This window comes from Malurus melanocephalus, unplaced genomic scaffold (genome assembly GCF_030028575.1).
Source record: "Malurus melanocephalus ecotype Western Australia unplaced genomic scaffold, MMel_1.1 scaffold_23, whole genome shotgun sequence".
Classification (NCBI taxonomy): Eukaryota; Metazoa; Chordata; class Aves; order Passeriformes; family Maluridae; genus Malurus; species Malurus melanocephalus.
Genome location: NW_026623255.1, coordinates 328976 through 342460, shown reverse-complemented (window position 1 = coordinate 342460; position 13485 = coordinate 328976).

The window sequence follows — 13485 nt, the reverse complement described above, 5'->3', positions numbered from 1 at the left end:
CATCAGCCTTTGGCAAAAAGAAAGCAGGAATGCTTCTCTGTGAGTAGTCACCGCACTGAATGAAATGCAGAAAATACTGGAGAAGTTTTGAACCTCAGTGTGTTGAATTTTCAAGTCCAATTACAGACAGCATATAAAGTGTATCAGAAGCCTGCAATYTGCGACCGTCTCTGTTTTGTTCATAGGAGATGATTTTTGTGGTTTGCACGCGTGCAATCTGAGAATGCCGTTGACAAGAAGGCTGAGTTTACATAAATGATCTAGATTGAGACTCAGCTACCTTTCTTCCTTCTGTGGTGTAATTACAGCCCAATCTGGAGACAGCTAGCACAGCAAACAGATTTCATTACATCCCTCAGTCAAACACTAAGTGGAGTTATTTCTGTTAAATTCTTTCCTCCCTCCTTTTCCCCCTGCACTCCCTCCCTGTTGCACAGCTTGTTTGTCATAGATCAGCGTGTTGCATTCCACCAAATACAAAATATAAATAAAAACTCTATCCTCTAAAAATATACTGAAAATACATCCTGTGTAATGTACATAATATTCTGTGTACATTCTGCCCACATTGTTCCATGATATTTTATGTATAATAAGCAACCTTCAGTCATTATTTTTGTTTAGGAGCAGCATCCAGAACTCGGGACTCACTTTGTTCTGGAGAATGGTTTCAACACCAGACTCCTCCTTACTTKCACTTTCTCTTGCCTGGCATTTTCTCTCTTCCCAAGATTCTGGCACTTCTTCCTGAGTTACTGTTGTTGTTGCAGCAGGAAGGCTGGAGACAGAAGAGAAGCACTGAGAAGCGTGCTTTATTCCAGGCAGTTACCCATGAAGTTCCCTGAAGTTCTCCTAATATAAAATGTGCTTGAAAGAAATACCTAAATTCAACCAGAGTCATATTTCAGCTTTCTTTGGCTCATGGTTTTGCATATTACATAAAGTAAGAGCCATTCATCATCTTTTCTTTGTCTTACATCTATGTTAATTGGTTTATAATGATTTAGAGCTGCAAAAAGGTTGGGTTGCTGGAGATGTTCTGAGTCACCTCACCTCAGTTGTGTGAAAGAAATATCAAACATGATRCAAAACGGTGTGCACCTCATTTATTTTTTGACATAAGTACAAGTTTTTGTTTGTACTTGTTACCAATAAAGTGGAACCATCAAAAATTCATTACCTTTTTTTGTATTTTTATCACCAGAATGTTCTGATTGTTTATTTTTTTTTCTTAAATTAAGGTTGAATTACTCAAGGACAAACAATATGAATTGTCCCTTATCAATATTATCAAGTAATCTTATRTTTAAGGTATTTGCCTGTAATTGTAATTCTTCAGAGATTTTTGTTGTCTTGTTTCCTCCAGGTAAACTACAAGCAAAGTATTGTACCAGTCTGTCACACTCTGGGTGAATTAGTCATTGCTTTGTACYAATACAGCTTATGAGCAATGTGTAACCTTAGGGCTGTTCTGGTCTTGTTTTTGTGTCCTTGGTTCCTTTTCCCCACCCACCTCTAAAGCAGGTCAGGGAGAGAAGGCCTGTGGTCTGAGGAAGGCATTCGCACCATTTACTTCAGTCACCCAGCTACTCAACCAGACATTCCTGTTGGCTGCTCCTCTGAACTTATCACCAGTATGGAATTGCTGCACCATTCCACAGATGCACAAAAYACAGGACACGGTCCCAGCTGCTTTTTAAACCAAACTAAAATAAAAAAAAAGTTATCCTGATCTACTGCATCATACTTGTGATGGAGTTCATTGTCTGCTTAGTATCCTACAGAATCCCATGTTTTGGATGTGTAACTAAAACAGCGTCGCTCACCTGCTGTGCCCAGCAGTGTTTGCACAGTGCCAAGGCTTTCTCTGCTCCTCACTCTGACACCCAGCGAGGGGTTGGTTGTGGGCGAGGGGCAGAAGGGGGCACAGCTGGGACAGCTGAGCTCAGGGATAGTCTGTGCTGACAAGATCCCACTCAGCAGTAAGAAGTGGGGATGGGGATGGGGATGTTGCAGGGGTTTGTTGCTTGGGGACTGTCTGGGCATCAGTCGACTGGTAGTGATTGCTTTTTCWTTGCTTGTTTTTCATTGTCTTGTTTTTGGTTTTTTTTCTCCTTTTATCTATTAAACTGTTCTTAACTCAATCCACAAATTTTCTCGCTGTTGCCCTGCTCTAGAGTTTGGAGACACTTCCCTATCTGTTAATGGTTCTGAATTTTTGACTATTGTACTAAAATTGTTTCTTTTATTAGTGGCATTAATTTCAGTTTTCCACAATATTTTTGACCCTTAGGATTGTAGCTTCAAACGTTCCAGTTACAGAAGTAGTTCAATACTCTTTCAAAAGTASTTCAAAGCTCTTTCTCTTCTGGTCTGAGACTCCTTACCCCCACTCATGCTCACTGAGCTGAARCAYCAGCAAAWACCAAGRGGAAATAGGYTTTTAATCATAAGTCACTTTTAGCAGACTATCTTTATACTCCTCAGATCCCCCTCACCTGCTTGTAAACACTTTGAAYGATTTTGCATTTATTTTTAATAAAGGACCAAGTCATGCSAAATACAAACCCCCCTTGTTTGCCTGCCTGTGGCCTCACACTGCCTCAGCTGGACAGAGAGGAATGCTGCTCCCTGTYCSTCTGTGCTGRGCACTGAGGGTGGGATGYACCACATTGAACTTGGCTGGACATRTCTAACTCCACATGTGCTTCATCTTACCCCAGAAAATACCTCTGTGAGGGACTGTATCCATCYTGTGACTACAGAGAGCTAAAAACCTCCAGTGCATCCCCCTGTGGGGGACAGTGAGTGAGCAGCTCTGAGGTGCTCAGCTGCCATCAAAGACAATTCTTTTTGGTACCCAGGATGAGCCGTGTAGGGCTCAAGATTATAAAATGTTTAACCARAGAGTGCTAGAGGGAATCTCTTACACCTGTTTAGCTATTGCTGGTTGTGATGTTGACTTATTCACTCTCCATGCAGGTTTATTTGTTCCCTTGCCCACTCTGTGTCATGCTCATGAGCGAGCATGGCAATTTGAGAGCTTTCTGAAGGCTGGGTTAGTCTTCTGCAGTTTGCTGTGCTGTGTAGCACTTGGTTGTGTTTTCCCCTGAAGAACTATGATGAAAGCACTGGCCCTGAGCCTAATCTGGTATTTGGCTCTGCGTTCCTGCTGTCCCAGTACTCTGGGAACCATCTCGTGGAGATAATTAACAATTACACCTTTTCTCTCTTTTCCTCTGAGAGACAGTTTGTGGAGGAAACAGCACCTTCCCCTTCACCTCCTGCAGGATAGTTGCTTTCCACCTTGTTACAATGACTCTTCAGTATTTTGAACACTCCTGGGTAATCAGAATGTTCACATCAGTGTGTCTTAAGAATCTGTATCCATCTTTTCCTAGGATTAACTGAGTATTTAGGAGTATCACACAGGGATTTGCCTTGAGGCTATGTGGTCATGGGTGACAAGGTGTCTAGCAGCTTTTCCCTCTGATGGTGTGGGACCTGATCCCAGACAAGTGCAGGATCCTGATGAAGTGAGAGGACACTGGAGAAAAGGATGCCTTGGCTGTGCTAAAAGGACACAACTTCTCACACTTTGCTGGGCCTGGCCTAAGCCTGCCAAGAACTGTTCAGCACCCATGGAGGGCAGAGATGGTCCCTGAGTCTGAAGACACGCAAACAAACACCATGGCTAAGCCAGAGACCCACCTCTCACCTGTATCAGTTGCCCTTATTGTCAACAAGAAACAATGGAGGCAGAAGTCAATTCCCTCAGTCAGGGRGAAATCTTCTCCCAAGAGGGATCAGGAGGAGAAATGGGAGAGGCAGCCTGCTGTGCAGCAGAACAATCACAAGAACAGGAGAGAAAGAGAAATCATGAACAAGCCAGAARTCATCAACTCCTTATCCCTGAGTAAGCAGCAAGATACACACAAAGATTACAGCCATCAACCTGGTTAGCTAATTATCAGCTGGCTGCTGCAGTGTTGGGGTACTGGAGCCAGGAATTAAGACAGCAAGGAAGCCCAGCAGCTGGAATCCCTCTCAAGGGTCTGGGCACCAACAAAAGGATTGGAAAAAGAGCAAAAATCAACAGCCTCTGGAGGCAGCTTGTCTTGAGTGTGAAGTGGAAATATCCCCTTGAGAAAGTTCTTGTAAACTATTGAGGCAAGAGTGGACAACCACTGRGAGCAGGATCCAGTGTCTGAGGGAACTAGCAGTGGCAGAGGTKATCTACAGCAGCCATGAGTACAACCAGGCATCTAAAGACCCAGATGAGACCCAGTGCCTGTGGTCCATGTGAAAGTTTGTGTGGAGCACACGGTCACGGTGAGCCAGCACCTGGGACTCGTGGCTTGGCCCAACACCAAGGCCCCAGCTGTGGGTGGATTGGCCACGCTGTTCCAGCGATTCAGAGAATCTCTCTGCCACCCACCCCTGTAGGCTTGTCTCTGCTTGGGAGAGACTGTCCCAACAGTTCCACTATTCAAAGATTCTGTGTCTTCCTCCTTCTCCATACCAGCCGTCATCTGGGCTAACAAGGGAGCTGCTCTCTGCTCGGGAGGGAGGGTACCATGTGCACATTTGTGTGCCACCCTGGRGTTCTGCCTTCATCACCATGAGGAGAGTATGGGGCAGTGGGATGCCTCAAATGTGGAAGCTGGGGTATGGGAATTGCCAGGAATTTGGTGGCCAAAAAGAGCCCATGCAGGAGAATTAACCACTCTGGCTGCAATTGAGCAGTTCCCCAGACAGTAAAGAAGGACTGACACTGCCTTTGACCCCAGTGAGGAGCTTCCAGTTTGCAGAAAAAGAATCAGGTAATGAATCCACTATCCAGGAATTGAGGGGCCTTTCCTCTGGTGGARGAAAGYRATTACTGGGTTTATTATAGACTGCRTGGAYTTGATGGCCTGGCACACCTGATCAGCTGGCTGTGCTTCTCTTCCTGTAACACTGCAYGTGCTTTACCTTATTGGCTATAAAGGGTGCACATGTGGCCCACATTTAGTGTTGAACTCGATAGAAGTTGCTAAAAGATTGAAAAGCTCTTTTTGGCTTAATGGAAACATTAAGGAAGCATTCTCTGGAGCTGCTGGGGAGTGCTTCTTGCCCCAAGCGGTGCTAGAGATGCCAGMCCAGTGTTCTCAGGGGTACACCTGCTGGTGAGATCTCCCCCTGGCTTTTTCTTCTGAGCCATATTTGAATTTTCATCAGCACAAAAGGCTAACTCAGGCAACTGTGCCGTGCTGCAGATTTGTCAAGGAAGAGGCTTCTGGGTTAGAGCACTGGCTGTCGCTACTCTTGTCAGCTACTTCAATCTCACAGAAGARTGAGGCATCAAACTTTTTTTTTATTCCTTGTAGTCTTCAAAGTCTTTTACTTGCACAGTGTCTTACCAAAATATAAAGAACTAAAGCTTTTCAGTCTCTCAAAGCAGTTCAAAGGAAAGAGTATTTCCAGTTCTGGAAGTCATCTGTTCTATGGTCTTTGAATTAAATTATCCTTTTTTTCTTCACCTTGTGGAAATCAAACACTAAAATGCATTAATTATTTACATAATTAGCATTCACGTGTTTCTCTTTTAGGCTAAGCCTCTTTTTCTAAAGCTAAGAGAAAGTCATTAAGCTAAAATGCTTACAGCAAATGCCTTTAAAATAAACAAAAAGATAAAATACAGAGCTTGCTGTGAGTTGCGAAGGGGAGAAGAGGGTGACAAACAAAYTGTCATCGATACACGAAAACCTCGTGCAATCACCTCTGTCCCCCACTTCGTGCCCTTGCACTTGTGCGTGACTCTGCCCGCAGCTCCCGGCGTTGCTTCCCCATTCCCAGCCCCGACAGCAGCCGGAGAATGCTCGGGCTCCCCCCTGTGTAGGAGATTCCTTCTCTGCAGTGCGTGAAGTTGACTTTAATTCATGCCTATTTGCAAAATGCTTTTGTCAGTGTGCCTCTCTTGAGGAAAGGCAACCTTTTTCTCCAAAAGAGAAAGAGCAACAAGACGTTTTACCTACCAAACTGGAAAGCAGTGTTCTGCCGACTTCACATGGTGAAATTGCAAGTCGGTGTGCAGGAGAAAAGAGCGTTTGGATCACACGAGAACATTCCTCATGGCTAATAGTGGCAGGCAGGTGTCCCACTGAAAATTAAAACAGTAGTTCTCATATTTATCTCTTTTTTAAGCAACTTCTATATTAGATTCCATTTTGAGGCATATTTTGATGTGTAGGAGAATTGCAATTTTGCAGCAACATTACAAAAAATCTTACTTTGAAATTTCCTTCTTTGCCCTCTTCCACTTCATCTTCCTCCACCCCTTGCCCCAAATATTAGACTGAAAATACTCTGCTTTATTGTTAGAACAATGCTAATAATTTTTAGTTTTAAAATTGTACCCAGAAGTGAGTATTTTGCTTTCAACAAAAACAGTATCTTAAAACTACTCTTTTTAATGCCTTCAGTGACTACAGCAAATGACTGGCCTCAATTGCAAGGTTCAAATTTTAGCAGTTATTAAATGTGAAATTATAAAAATCAAATATTATGCAGAAGCAATTAGAAAAATCTAAACCAGGTACCAATAAATTACATTCATTTTTTTTCTTCCCCCAGAAAAAATATAAACACTTATTTTAAAAAGCTTTACTCTCTGAAGAGGAGTGTGATGCTTTTTCTATGTGACCAGCTTATCCGAAACACAGCGTGGTTAGGAAATGAGGCATTTTTCCCTCTTGGCTAGTTTTGATGAAAGCTCTCCAAGTTGCACATTGTGTCTGAACATTTCTTCATTCATAGCATGTGCCCATCGAAAACTGTTTTCTGTTTGCAGCATTTCAGCTGTACTATTTATAAGCTCGTTGAACAATGCTTCTAGAGGCTGTAAAAGGTGTGTATTTCATATGCAAATCACWAGCAATAATTTTCTACAATTACACTTAGTTGCTTGCATCATTATTTTCATAAAAATGGGTTTAGCAGGAGAACGTTACAGAAAAAATGTCTGTTTTAGTGAGATTTATTTTTAATCAAATGGTTTTRTTTATATCCAAAGTATAAAAACTATGAATGTCCCTACCTCTGTTCACATGCTGTAAGACCAGAAGCAATATACACAGCTTTTAGTTGTAATATGCTAAGATAACTTTGCAGAAAAATAAACAGGGTTTAAACATTTAGTATTTCTTAAAGAAGACTGCTGCTGCTAAAAGTGGTCACATTGCTAATGATTAGAATTTATTGCATAAACTTTTATGAAAAGTAATTGCTTTCAATCACATTCTGTTGTAGAAATAACCACTAAGCAGGTGCGTTTTTTTCTTYTTGTAAACCGAGGTCCCCACACCTACAGATTTTATTAAAAATTCAGTCCAGATTGAATTTTCACCAATTTCAAAGGGAAATTCCTGTTGGATAAAATGCATTCACCTTTTAAATTCATGACTGTTCTCAAAGTCACTGCTCTAGGGTATGACTAGGTTATACTGGGTGGGCTGTAACTAAGTGGATTAAGGCATTGTGTAGCCACGAGCCAGAAATCCATGTTATTACAAATTCAGAAGGGAAAGATTCCTATCCACCCAAAAAGCAGGGTTCAGGAGTAGCACCCCAACAGTAGTGAGGGTAAAAGCCAAGAAGGGTGCTCTTAGCTTCTTCTAAGGCAGTGACTCTTTTGTGAAAAGGACTGTATAACACGTTAGCCTTGACAGAGGAAGCTGGAACTCAAAAAACCTAGAAATGCTGTTTCAGTTTCAGGACCTGAAACAAAGAGGATTCCTACAATCTGAATATTGCTACTTTGATTTAAGAAAAAAAAATACATTTACAGACAAAAAAAAAGAATGCAAATCATCCATCTGAGCTGTCAAAGGAACGTAGTTTTCTATATTGCTTCACAGGTTTGTTTTTTTTTTTTTCTAATATTGTCGCAAGCATTTGAACTTAGATATCTTAGTGAGGTATGAGACTATGCAACTGGTSCAAAATATTCTTTCTCCATATAATGGGTAAGATATGGAACTGTGTTAAGCACACAAAGGGGAGTGTGCTATTTGCACTTCGTTGGTAGATGTGGGTGTCTTTGAGAGAAAGGACTTTCCAGGCTGTATTTACCTGTTCTGGATGTAAAACAGCCCTTGGCAAACAGACCTTTCTGGGATACATGTTTGATCGTTCCGAGTTAGTTATGGTGTCGATAATAGGATGACTGTGCATTAAGTGAGCATTACTTCCTTTTAAATGCAAAGCTGTGAAATAGCGCACAATGGCRCAGTTCTTGGCTGAACTAACATAGAGTACAGAGAACTGCGATTTCATTGCCAAGAGATTGAAAGAGGCTTATGCTTCCAAGAGTGAAGTTGCTTAGATTTGTCAGTTTTTGAACAGTTATGGATGCAACTGATGTCTAAGTAAACTGCTGCAGCTCAGAGGGAGAATTTAGGTTGCTCACTGGGTTAAGTTTCTCTGTTCTTGAAGCTCCTTTACATTTCTGCTCTACTCTTCCACTGTGGCTTCGATCTGATTTTTATTTTAAGCTTTTATATCAAATTCTTCTTCCTTTGGCACTCAAGTGTTACATATCTGCTGTCTTGCTGGTACGCTCTGGTGCTACTTCAGGCTAGAAAAGGRTTTTCTTATAATGAGTGTTCATTTTTCTGAAACTTTTTCTCTGTGAGCGAAACCCTAAGATTTCCAACCCACATGCGCTTGGAGRTGAACCAACTTGTTTTTAAAATCCGAAGATGCCATTTATATTCTCTGTTTTGATATCCTTGATTCAGCAAGCAACATAATTACGATATTTCTTGCCCATTTCTGTGAAGTTTAGCTAAACAGCAAATTTTGAAGTTTCCAGTGGCATCTATCATTGTATCTAAAAACAAGAAGCAATGTTGCTGCAAAATTTTTAAAAAACAGTATCATGTAACAATTCTGTTTCTTGAGAAAARACAAAAGCAATTATATTAACTGGCACTCTAAACCAGTGTTTCCCAGCTAGTGTAGTATTTTGCTGGCAGAACCCTCCAACACTGCTTGCAGCCATAGGAAATTTAAAAATATAAATAAAGTTCAGGTGTCTGCCACTGWTCATTTCTGCCTGGGTTACAGCAATGTATGGATATTGCCCGCAGCATGTTACTTGTWCAGTATTGTTGCCTGTGGGCCAACAGAGGTTCCAAATATTCCTGTGCAACGTGTCCATACATGTCCTTTCAGTCTGACTGGCAGTGGAGAACATGAAGGTACGCAGTTTGTTATCAAGTTGCCTTATTTGCCWTTAAATATTTTAGTTTTTTAAACATTGAATTGCAGAACATATTTTACTGCAAAGCAGATGAGTTAGCTGGACTGTTTTTTTTTAACAGTGCCTTTCAGACCTTTTTAATTCAAGGCAGAAGATTTTGGAACCTGCACTTTTTTTTTTGTTTGTTTGTTTTCTTTTTTCCTTTTTCTCTCCAATACATTCAGTCTCTTTGAAGTTTATTTATAACAAACACACACCTAAATAATTCAAGGTGAATTCCAAACTGCCTAATTTAAGGATCTGCCTGGTCTGGGTGAGTCAGTGGCTGACTGCTCACACGGCTGGAGTTCCCAGTCCAGCCGGACACCCGCGGGGCCAGCCCAGTCTCCCTGACATCCCTCTAGAGGGCAATCCTGCCCGTTCCATCCAGCCCAGCTGAGCCCGAGCCAGCCCGAAGGAACCCGCAGTAAATATGAGACTCCATCCATGCGGCTGTCYCCAGGGACAAGCACCCTTCCAGCAAAGGCTGGAACCACACTCAGGTTACGAAATTGCACTGTATTCCAGAAAACAGCCGCTTGGCTCTGSGCTGCCTTGCGAGAGGGGGCACCTCCCCTGCCTGCTGCACACACATGTGACCGGCAACGCAGGAATCACTGAAAGTCAGCCCAAGAGCAGCAGAAAGTAATCTGGTTACCTGTATGGGCTTGTCTTTGCACAGGGGGTCGTTTTCCAATTCGAGTCTTAACATAAAATTTTTGTAAATTTCGAGGAACTGGCTCCACACACCGCTGTCTCTCATCTCCTTTCCTTCCRGACTCCATGACTCTTGTGTCTGGCTGCAAGGTGGCCTAGTTTCAAGATGTGGTGAAGTAAAGTGATAGACGATGTACTGGTACCATAGCAATACTTCTTAGAGAATTGTGAAACTGCCAAAATTAGTTCCTGCTGAAAGTGCTTTTGACATGTCATGCCACATCTCTGCCTACTGAACACTGTAGGCTATTGCAAAGATCTACACCAAAGAAGCCTTGCTGAAGGTTTCGAGTTGGATTATTGCTTGTCCCAAATGTTTGCAGCACAGGAAGCAAAAAGGCTKCTAAATTTAGGATCATTCTTCTTCTGCTCCTTGTCGTCGTACCAAGCGTCAGCACACTGAGCTATTCTGACTCCCAGCTCAGGGACAAGCACTGCCAACCCTGCCACCTCCMTGCTGGCCACTGGTTCCTCACCCCTGCCCAGAGGAATCTCTAGCCGACCAGGAGGGCTGGCACCTTAGAGTTTCTACAGGTACACATCTAGGGAGCTGCCATAGTSAACCCTTACAGAACTCCATACAAGGGCAAACAGCGCTTTCAGCTCCCCTGGGGCTCTCAGCACATCTGTGTTGGTGGCATGGCTGAAGTCTCATTGCGGTTTGGTCAAGTCAGAAATGGCCCATTGTATTCGAGAGCAGTGGTGATTTTTTCACTGAAGAGTTGTCTCGCTAGAGCACCACTAGTATCCTCCCTGGTGACCTGGAATTTTTCAGAGATTGCCGCAGTGTCACAGAGTGGCTTTTGAGCCAAAGGCACAAAGTGGGGGGAAATGAACATTTGAATAAATGACGTGTGTAGCACAAGTTCAAATGGTGAAAAAAATGGGACTTGTCTGKCTGAAAAGCCAATCTAAGCTTGCTACCTGCATCGCCTGGAGACAACTTGGCTCGCTCCCTTCCCATTGAATACTGTTATTGCAACAATATGCTCGTGCTACTTTATGCTTTGCTGAGGCCCTTCAGGTCTCCTCCTGGGCTTGAGTCCCTGGTAGCTACARTGCCTCAGGCCAGCACTATAGAGCAGAAATGAGGCGGAGTTCAAACTGGCAAGTATTTTCTCAAGGGCTCTGAAACTGAGTTTGGGACTCCACTGGCTTGCTCTTGCCTTATGGTTGCCTTTCCTTAGTCCCACTCAGAAAAGCATTCAAGCAAAATYCAGCTGAGATCCAGCAGTACTTAGCAGCTGGGCCAGGTGTTAAAACACGGTACCCTTTAAGAATAAAGGTATTATTATCCTTACTAGGAGGGGGCAAATCATACTGTAAACTTCAGTCAACACAGCGCTAACAAGCTCAGGAAAGTTAGCGGGAAGGGTTCTTTATCTCCGAAGAGAGAATGAAGCGCTAACTGCGGAACATTTGTCCTGTTAATAAACTGCATCCTTCCACGGAGTGATTCATCAGAGAAGTTACAATGCTGGTAGTTCCCGCTTTTAAGAGCTCCTTTTAACAGCTGTCTATCAACAGCAGTAATAAAAAGAGCAGTCGAAGTTAAAATCAACAAACTATTATCTCTTAGGATTATTCATGGGATATGACACTGTAAACACACCAAAAGTCCCAAATGCTAAATTTAGAAGAGCGACATAAGTGGAAGAACAAAATTTTAGAGAACTGCTTCTAAAGAAAGCGCCAAAAATCTGAAATGGTGAAGATTTTTTRTTTTAAGAGGCATTATTTGCATTGTTCAGTTTTGAGGAAACAGCATGTGACTAGGAAAGTGCTGAGCTATTTATGGGGCAGAAGATTTATCTGAGCTTTTTTTCCAGTTATTTCCCACTTATATGTTTTTGTATTTGGTTGGTTTTTTGTTGGTTTTTTTTTTTTTTTTGGGGGGGGGCGGGAGAGTTGGTGGTTTTTTAGTGAAAAATATTCGAGATAGCAAACAAAGTATTTATTTATGTGTTACATTCACAGCACCGCTCAGAAGTCACGTGTTCTACCTTTACATTTACTTGCCACTTGCCCGCTGTGTACTTGCCTTCTAAATTCATGCTGKACAGACTCCATCATCCTTCATGGCAGTATCAGCCCTCAGCTACTTATTTTATAAYAAACACCTTTTATAAACATCTTTAGACTGAATTTCTTTTACTCTGAAAAAAAAGAAAGCAATTACAATATAATTAGAGCACTTGGCTGCGTACTTTTATTAACAGCAAAATTAATCTATTTATTAGGAACGGCAGTGCTGGCCGAGTTCATTGTGCAAGTAAAACATTTCGTGCAAAGCTGCCAAGTTCCAAAGGTATATTACATATAGCCAAAAACTRTAACTGCCATAACTGACCATAGGTTACAAAACCAGACTTTGCTCTCCCACATATTTTAAAWTTTTTTTRATCTTTGGGAAACGGTTTGCTTTCCTACAAGSTATTAGTCGAAAGGGTACGTATGATTTGGCAGGCTAATGTAATGTCTTATGTGCTCCTGTCAATTTCAGGGAAGATAAAATCTACAAGGATACTTAATTAAAAAAGAATGCGATGTCTGTTTTATAAATCACTGCTGCCATCTGCCCCCCAAATGAGGAGCATGGAAGCGATCTTGTGTTAAACCAGCGTGGGAAAAAAGCMTGGATCTGAATTAAGCCAACTTACTAAAGTAACTTTTTCTTTTTTTATTTATTTTTTTTTTAAGTACAGGCTTAAGCCTAACGCGGCACCACACACCGGCGTTTCCTACTTGGCACTAGGCACAGAAACCCGCGTTAAGGTCACAGAAAGGCGGGCGGGCAGCGCTCCCACGGGTGCCGCCAGCCCCGCGCAGCGCCGGGAGCCGGAGCCTCCCGGGCCGGGCAGGATCTGCGTGCGGGTGTCACAGCCCATGTGTGCGAGGAGCCCTCGGTGCGTCCCCCCCGCTCCGCCCGCGGGGCTGCCCCGGGGTGACCCGCGGGCGCGCCGGTGTGGGGACGGATCTACGGGATCCACAGCCGGCGCGCCCGCGGTCGGGATCTCGGGAAGTGCCGGGCGTCCCTCCGCCGGCCCGGCCGGAGCCCGGCGCAGGCTGGGGATGACCCGGATCTCCCCGGTTTTCCCGCATGCTGGCGGTGTCGGGACGCGAGTGGGCGGGTGGGTGTGGGGAAGGCGCGCGGGGGGGGATGCGGGACCGTGTGCCCGCGCGCGGCCACGTGCTCACCGCCACCTGCCGTGGGCACGCGCCCCCTCCGCCGCCTCCCCCGCGCGCGCACGTGCGCGGCCCGCCGCCTGACTCTGCGGGGCGCGCGGGCGCCGCGTCCACGCGAGACCGCGCGGAGCGGGCCCGGCCGCGCAAAGGCCGCGGAGGGCGGTGGGGGGTGAGCGCCTTTTCCATGCGGCGGCGGGCAGCGAGCACGCTCGGTACCCGCCGGCCCCCGTCCCCGGTCCCGTCACGCGGGGCCGTGTCCCCGAGCGGCGGCGGCCCCACGTGCGGGCGCGGGGTCCCGG